The 7,779-nt window shown below is 34.4% G+C and overlaps 1 pseudogene; it reads right to left on the minus strand.

Moving 5' to 3' along the window:
* Positions 1 to 7,028: 7,028 nt before the first annotated feature.
* On the minus strand, positions 7,029 to 7,126 carry LOC121973986 (annotated as a pseudogene).
* Positions 7,127 to 7,779: the final 653 nt, after the last annotated feature.

Here is a 7,779-nt window from a genome sequence, read left to right on the forward strand (position 1 = left end):
GGTGTAATTTCTAGGTTTATGCAAAATCCTATGAAGCATCACCTTAGAGCAGCTAAATGGATTTTACGCTATGTTGCTAGAATCATAGATTATGGAATTTATTATACTAAAGTTTAAAATTTTGATCTTTGTGGATTCACTGTTAGTGATTGGGTAAGTTCAGTGGATGATCAAAAGAGCACCTCAACTAGTGTTTTTAATCTTGGATCAAGAACAATTTCATGAAGCTCAAAAAAGTAAGCTACTACAACCCTATCCTCTTCAAAAGCAGAAAATGTAATAGTAACTTTAGCAGCATGTCAAACAATTTGGGTTAGAATAGTATTTGCAAAACTTCACTAAAACCAAAAAGATGTAACTGTTATTTTTTGTGATAACAAGACGATGATTGTAATGACAAAAAAAACCAACTTTCCATATGAGGACTATAAATATTGATATTCGTTTGCATTTCATTCAAGACTTAGTTGCAAATAATAAAATTATGTTGGAGCATTGCAGCATGCACGAACAAATAGCGGATATCTTGACGAAGCCACTTCCAAGAGATAAGTTTATTTATTTCATATAATGTCTTGGTGTTTGTAATTTTAAATCAAGGGGGAGTGTTGATAAAATTATTTAAAATTAATAAGTGAGTTAGGGGTTTATGAGGTGACAATTAGTGGTAATAGTGGTATTTAGTGGTTAAAGGAAAAATGCTTATGTTCAATGTATTTACATTAGTTGAGTTAGTGGAGTAGAATTATGGAGTTAGTGGTTTATCATGAGTTATATAAGTAGTTTATAAAATGACTACATGTTTTATGAATGAGGAATTGAAATTGAAAAGTTGTTGTTTTACTTGTCTGTTCTTGTCCTCTTATCCTCCTCCCTTTTATCTAACAATAGTAAGTAAAGAATACAAGAAAGAAATGAAGTACCAGATGATCAAACTTAAGTTTTGATTATAGAAAAGGGTTCAAAGTTAAGGGTTTTTTTATTGTTCTAACATGTTTGACTGAGTGTGCAGGAAAATCTTAAGTGATCTTAAGCAAGTGAAAGTCCTAGTTGAGGCTAGGCAAAGAAAGCCCTAGTGGATACTAGGCAGCTGGAAAGTCTTAGCTTCGGTTAAATAACGAAGTCCTGGTCCGAGGGACTAACTAAAGTCTTGACAGGTCAAGGATGTCAAGCAAAATCATAGGGTCAGGGACACTAAGTGGAAGTCTTGGGGGGTGTGGGCACCAAGCGGAAAATTGGACGGGTCAGGGTTTGAACATCCTATGAAAAGTCCTGAGGTCTTGGATGCTGAACAAAAATTCAAATGGTCTGGAGGATCAGTCTGGAAAAAGGTAAACTCTCCTAAGAGGAGTAGGTGAGAATGCGTTCCCCATAGAGGGAACAGTAGGTGTCAATCTGACCAAGAGTTTTAGAGAAACTCAAAGTGAGGATCGGACAGTTCAGAGACTGTCAAAATTTGTCTTACTTTATATATTATTTTTGCTTGAACTAACCTATAATGCAGGATAAAGATTGCTAGAAAATAGGCATCCAAGGGCCTAAAGCTTGTTTAGGAGCTTGGATGGTCTCAATGCTCGGAGATGCTCTAGGCGCCTGAGTCAGGCACTTCGAAGCAACACCCGGGCGACACTGCAGGGACCTGGGTCTGGGCACTCGGAGCATGTCTAGGCACCCAGAACAGTAAAGTTCATCCAGAAGCTGAGTTGAAGTGCAAGACTGGCCGACCCATGTCAGCGGTCCAAGCGCCCGGAGGGGGTCCGGTGCCCAGACGTGGATAAACTTCCAAGATGAAGTTTCAACGAGAGTTTGCCATGTTACCACAGTCCAGGCACCCAGGAGGGGATCCAGGCGCCTAGACGAGGCTATAAAAAGAGGATTCAACTAGTAGCTCCAAAAACATCAATTCAAAGAAGTTTCTCTCCTACATACTATTCAAAAAATACTTCTACGATGCCCAAATGCTGCTTTGATTACCGTAGGCTCACAACTTCATATCTTTAAAAGTTGTCGGTATAATTTTATTTATTGTTTCTAAACCATTGTAATTCTTATACTCAATTCTTGTAACCTTTTTCGAACTACTAGTGGATTGTCCATCGAAAGCACTAGTGGATTGTCCATCGAAAGCACTCAACGAGTGTAGAGCTTGGAGTAGGAGTCGTCACAGGCTCCGAACCAAGTAAATCTTGATTGTGTTAGCGCGTTGTTTACTTTTCGTCTCTTTCTTTATTCTGCTGTACTTACTCTTTATGCGAGTGTTTTTCGAAATAATGAAAAAGCTATGAGTTCTATTCACCTCTCCTCTCCCTCCTGAGCGCTTTTGATCCTACATTAGTATGGTTTGAAAAACCTTAAGTCTCTACTCAGGGAGAAACCTTTACAAATCTAATTTGTACAACAATAACAAAGCTTCAAAAATTCTAGTATAATAAGAATATAGATTATAAAGTCAATGTGCAATAATTAACCAACAAATGAGCGGTACAATAAATAAATTTAAATATACTGAATTGCTGGAAAAATCACTACAAGAAAAATGCTCATAGATAATAATTTTTCATCGATGTCTATGACAAAATTGACCGGTGTCTATGAAGGCATTGTAAAAGGTCTAACATTTTAGACATTGGTTTATAACCGGTATAGTATCACTTAACGACACCAATTTTGAAATCGGTTATTAACCAATGTAGTATTACTTAACGACACCGTTTTCAGCAACGATATAAGACCGATGTAATATCTATTAATAACATCAATTTTGGCAACGGTCTTCGACCGATGTAATATTACTTAATGACAACGTTTAAAAATCGATGTCATTTAAGATAAAACTGCTATAATAACACTTTTTTTTCTTGCTATTTGTAAATTATAATCGAGCAAGAGTATGAAATTGATCTGATTCCCAATAGTAAAAAATTAATTTAATATTATAAATTCATCAAAAAATTCATAAATAAAAATACACCGATGTATTTAAACACACCAAGTCAATATCCACCAATGTAACCAACATATAAATATTCTTCTTGCAACATAAAAAGTTAATAGATATTATAGAGATACACATCAAGTCAATATCCACAGATTACATTCAATGAAAATACATGCATCCTTCAAATCTTTCAAAAATTGAATACATTTCCTACTCAAATGTAATCTAGTATGCATTCAGCCCACTCGAACCGCACTTCATCAATTTCTATGGTATAGTATTTGAGATTTATAAACTGTAAAAACACATAAATAATATATTAGTAAAACTAAGTACTAATTACTTTGCAAAGAGATATTTTGAATGTACCAACTGACTTTAGTACTACATAACATTTTTCCATATTCATAAATGATAATTCTACAGATTCAAAAGGTAATAGTTGACTGAATTATGACATGAAAAAGAAGGAAATTTTCAAGACTAAAACAAAGAAAAGTAGGGAAATTAAATACTCAAGTAACTATCACCATTCCTAGATCTGTTACTGGTGAAAGATAAATTTATCAATAAAACTCAAATTGAAATTGATCATATAAGAAACAAACATACTAATTAGTATTAATTAATTAGTACAAAGATATGGTATAATTAAGTGATAATGTTCACATGATAAACACCGTTCACGTGATAAACACCAAACTAATTTTATCGTTGCAGGCTTATTACTAGCATGCCTAATGTGACTACTATTTTTCTTTAATTTGTTTACATTTGATATTCTCTTTGACTCCACGTTCCTAGTCTTGAAATATATTCATGACATTTTTTAATACTAATGAATACCCAAGTATTATACACATACATATATGCATTATAATAAATCTCACATACACCATCCAATGCACAATTCTAACAGGTACTGAATTAATAGCCAGAGCAGCTAAGTTCCTTTCAAGATTATGGACACCAGCTTCTCTAGTATATCTCTGAATAATTAGTTTCACAATGCTCTGCACATAAATATCATAAATATGTAAAATTTTGTCACCAAGTCTATATGCCAGTGATAAGAAAAATCTTGTTCAAACATGAACCTTGTTCAACCATTTTGTAGTTGAAGCAAAGAAGGGAATATCACAGCTGCAAATAAATATCATTTTTTTTAAAAAAAAACTAAGAATTCATGTAGAATAGAACAACGTCACTCAAACTTCTGCAAGATACAGAGAGGCATTCACCATAAAAGTCTCTAATAGTAGCATTTTTTTTTCACAGGTTGACATGGTTGTGGAGCCATCAACATGAATCTGTACAATGTGAGTCCTTATATGAACAACACAGGTAAAATGGTGAGGCAACTAATTTGGAAGATGAAATCGTTTTGAAGTTTTGTGAAATAATGCAGCTGAATTAGGGACCTTATATATCATAATTCGTAAGAGTCGAAGCACCTCGGCCAGATTGCAATCTGTCCAAGTCACTAGTAAAATAAATAAGTGTGCGGCTAGACTATAGGGCATACACATTTGAAGGCATGCACCATCATACTATATGGGAAAGCCTGAAGGCCTGCAAATCGAAAGAAACATTAGAAGACATATGCAGTGTGAATAAGTAATACAGTTTATTTTCCTTTCTAGACATTTTATGTCCCCACGCAAGAAAAAATTGGCAAATATAAAAGGATTAAGCATTATAATAGAGATAGAGCAGCATAAAGGAAATTAAACATTAATTGGCATGGAGAGAAAATAAGTTTGATGAGCTATTGATAATATTTATGAGAAATTCAAATTTTCTATCCATAGATAATATTGAAAACAAAATTTTTATCTTGAAAAATGTCTACTCCTAGAGAGTCCCAAAAGCAATCCCACCATTCTAATATACAAGAACAACTTCAGCTCAGTTTTCCTTGTTTTAACATTATGAACTTAGAATACAGAGGAAAAAGTTTTTTTTTCGATATTCACATTAAAAAATCATCAGAAAGAAGATCCATCTACAATCCTCACTCTTTTAATTTGGTATAATCACTTAAAAAACATCGCTTTTAACCGCCTTTTTACTATACAGTTTCGTAGATATGACAAAGAAACATTTATAGACATCGAATTTTAAAAAGTGTTATTAAAATCGATATTTATTATTAAAAAAATGAGACTCATTGATACCGGTTAAAAAACTCGATGTCTATTAGAACAAATATACACTCATAGACATTATTTTTTGAAAAAACCGATTTAAAATATTTAAAAACATTAAAAATTATTTAAAATTGATGTTGTTCCACCAGTATCTATGAGCATTTTTCTTGTAGTGAATATGAAAAGCATGCTGCCTTTTAGAGAGTTTTCAGTGGTGTACTAGAGGTGGGCTCGAAGAGTGTTGGATGATTCTGGTCGAGCAGCCTTGAGTTCCCTTTTATAATTGCAAATTGATATGCTTTAGTAAACTAATTATCACCCAACATGCAATAGGTTTGGTTCATTATTGCTTGCATTCGGGTTGTCAGGATCTTGGGGATAATCTTATACACAATCGTGCAACATGAGATAGGTCACTAGCCTATGATATGTGGATCAAGTTTCTACTTAGGAACCAACACTATTAACATGTGATTCCATTGAGAAGGTGAGCTGAGATAAAAAATTCATAAACAACAAGGTACAGGTCTGAGCTCAATATTAGCCATGTCGATTTGAAGAATTTTGCAACATAGTCATTCGGTCCTGTTACGCTATGGTAAGTATACAGTTATATCGTCAGTAATAAAAATATAGATCCCACAAAGATTATTGATTAAATACTAGTTAATTTAGCATAGTAAATTATCTAGATAATCGAAGGTTGGTTCACGAGTACTTGAAAGATGGAGATTGAGAGAAGAGAGGGAAAGAAAGAGAGAGAATTAAGAGAGTAAGAGAGAGAAGGAGTTGGATGGTGGATGAATGATTCTAGGAGTTTAGTTTTACTATGATACTAGTTAATGTCACTATGCATTATTCATCTCCTTATCTCCATACCTACACTTTGTAGGATTTCTATCTAAAGTTTGACTCAACCCCATGAAGATTGCACCGAAAAGTTTGCCCAAGTGCTATGCCATTAAGTAAATAAGCAACTCTAGAAAGTCCAGTTAAAGAGTTATCCTAAGGTCTTCGATTATACAATTGCTAGAGTTATCTGATTTACTTCCTAAAGATAGATTAATGACATTAAGTAGAAGAGATAACCTAGAAATTCTAGTTAAATGAATATCCTCTGTCACAGGCCCCCCCCCCCATCATACAATCATTAGATTATAAAAGTCACTTTCTAATATTAATTTGGGAGAAACCTTCTAAACTCTAATTAGCTTTCCTTGTAGGGAATTACCTCTCGTTTCAAGGGTGATACCTTAGAAAGTAAGGGATACCCTCTGTCACATAGTCCCCAGTTAAACAAACTAAAGTATCTCCTCTACACAGTGAACAAAACTTAACATCTACATGAATTGACCTCACACATATTTCGTCAAACACATACAAAGCACAATACACAAAAACAAGTAATAAACACTTCATTGAATAAAGAAATGATATATACATAATTTATACATCAACATCGCATCATAAATACTTCCTGCATCCTAAGAATTGGAGAATCTACTCCATTACAAAGGAATATAACCAAAGGACGAAGAAAATAGCAAACTACAACTTAATAAATGGAAATAGAGAGAAGAGAATACTTAAAGTCTGATGTTTTTGGAAGTGTTCCCTTACTCCAGAAGTGGATGGATGATGTAAATCGACGGAGATGGAAGCTCTAGGGTTCCCCAAGGGGGAGAACCCTCACCCAAGGAATAGGGGTGAAGCCCCAAACCAAATATTGGTCAAAAGGGAGAAAAAAAATCTCCTTTTATAGGGCAAGGTATGATCCCAGGCATAGCCCCAAGCACGGGTCGTGTCACGACTGTGTCTTTTGGCATGGCCAGGGTGTGAATGACCTCGAGTGGGGAGTCACGACCATGCCAATTAGCACAATCAATCCTTAATTCGTCTCTGGAGGGGGGCGGTACGTGCCTGTGGTTTCACACCTCCATAATCTCATTGCAATCTTTAAGCAAACAAACTCTAAATATCTCTATGAAGCTTGAGATAGATTTAAGGGAATGCTGAGAGATTGCTCACATCATGGATTGGAAAAGTGGCTTGTGATTCACACTTTCTACAATGATATTAATTATTAAACAAAGATTTCCTTAGATTCTGCCTCTAGCGGCACATTAATGAACAAGGGTCTTGATGAGGTGAAAGATATTATTAAGAGTGTGACTCAGAACCATCATCAATAGGCCTCAGAAAGAAGTGCGGGAGTAATTAAAATACTGACAAAATACAATGTGGACACCCTTGACTTAATAACTGCAAAGCTTGATTCGCTATCAAAGCAATTTGAGAAAATGAATACACACCAAGTAAATGAAATTTCTATATCTTGTGAAGTATGTGGAGCTTCAAAATACACGAAAGATTCTTGTCCTCTTAGAGGTATCAATATGCAAGTATCTCAAGTGGAGCAATATGATTTTATTAGTAATTACAATCAGAGGCAAACTAATCCTTACTCCAATACTTACAACCCGGGGTGGAAAAATCATCCTAATTTCTCATATAAGAATAATCAATACTTTGGGTAACAATTTGGATAACAGTGAAGTCCACAACCAAGCTGATTTGAAAAGTTACTTGAGAAGATACTAGCTAATTAGAATGAAATGAAATCTGACATCAAGTAAACGAACATCAGATTGAACAACTCAGAAAAGAAAATGAATGCAAGAATAGACAACC

Source organism: Zingiber officinale, chromosome 4A (assembly GCF_018446385.1).
Source record: "Zingiber officinale cultivar Zhangliang chromosome 4A, Zo_v1.1, whole genome shotgun sequence".
In the NCBI taxonomy this organism is placed as follows: domain Eukaryota; kingdom Viridiplantae; phylum Streptophyta; class Magnoliopsida; order Zingiberales; family Zingiberaceae; genus Zingiber; species Zingiber officinale.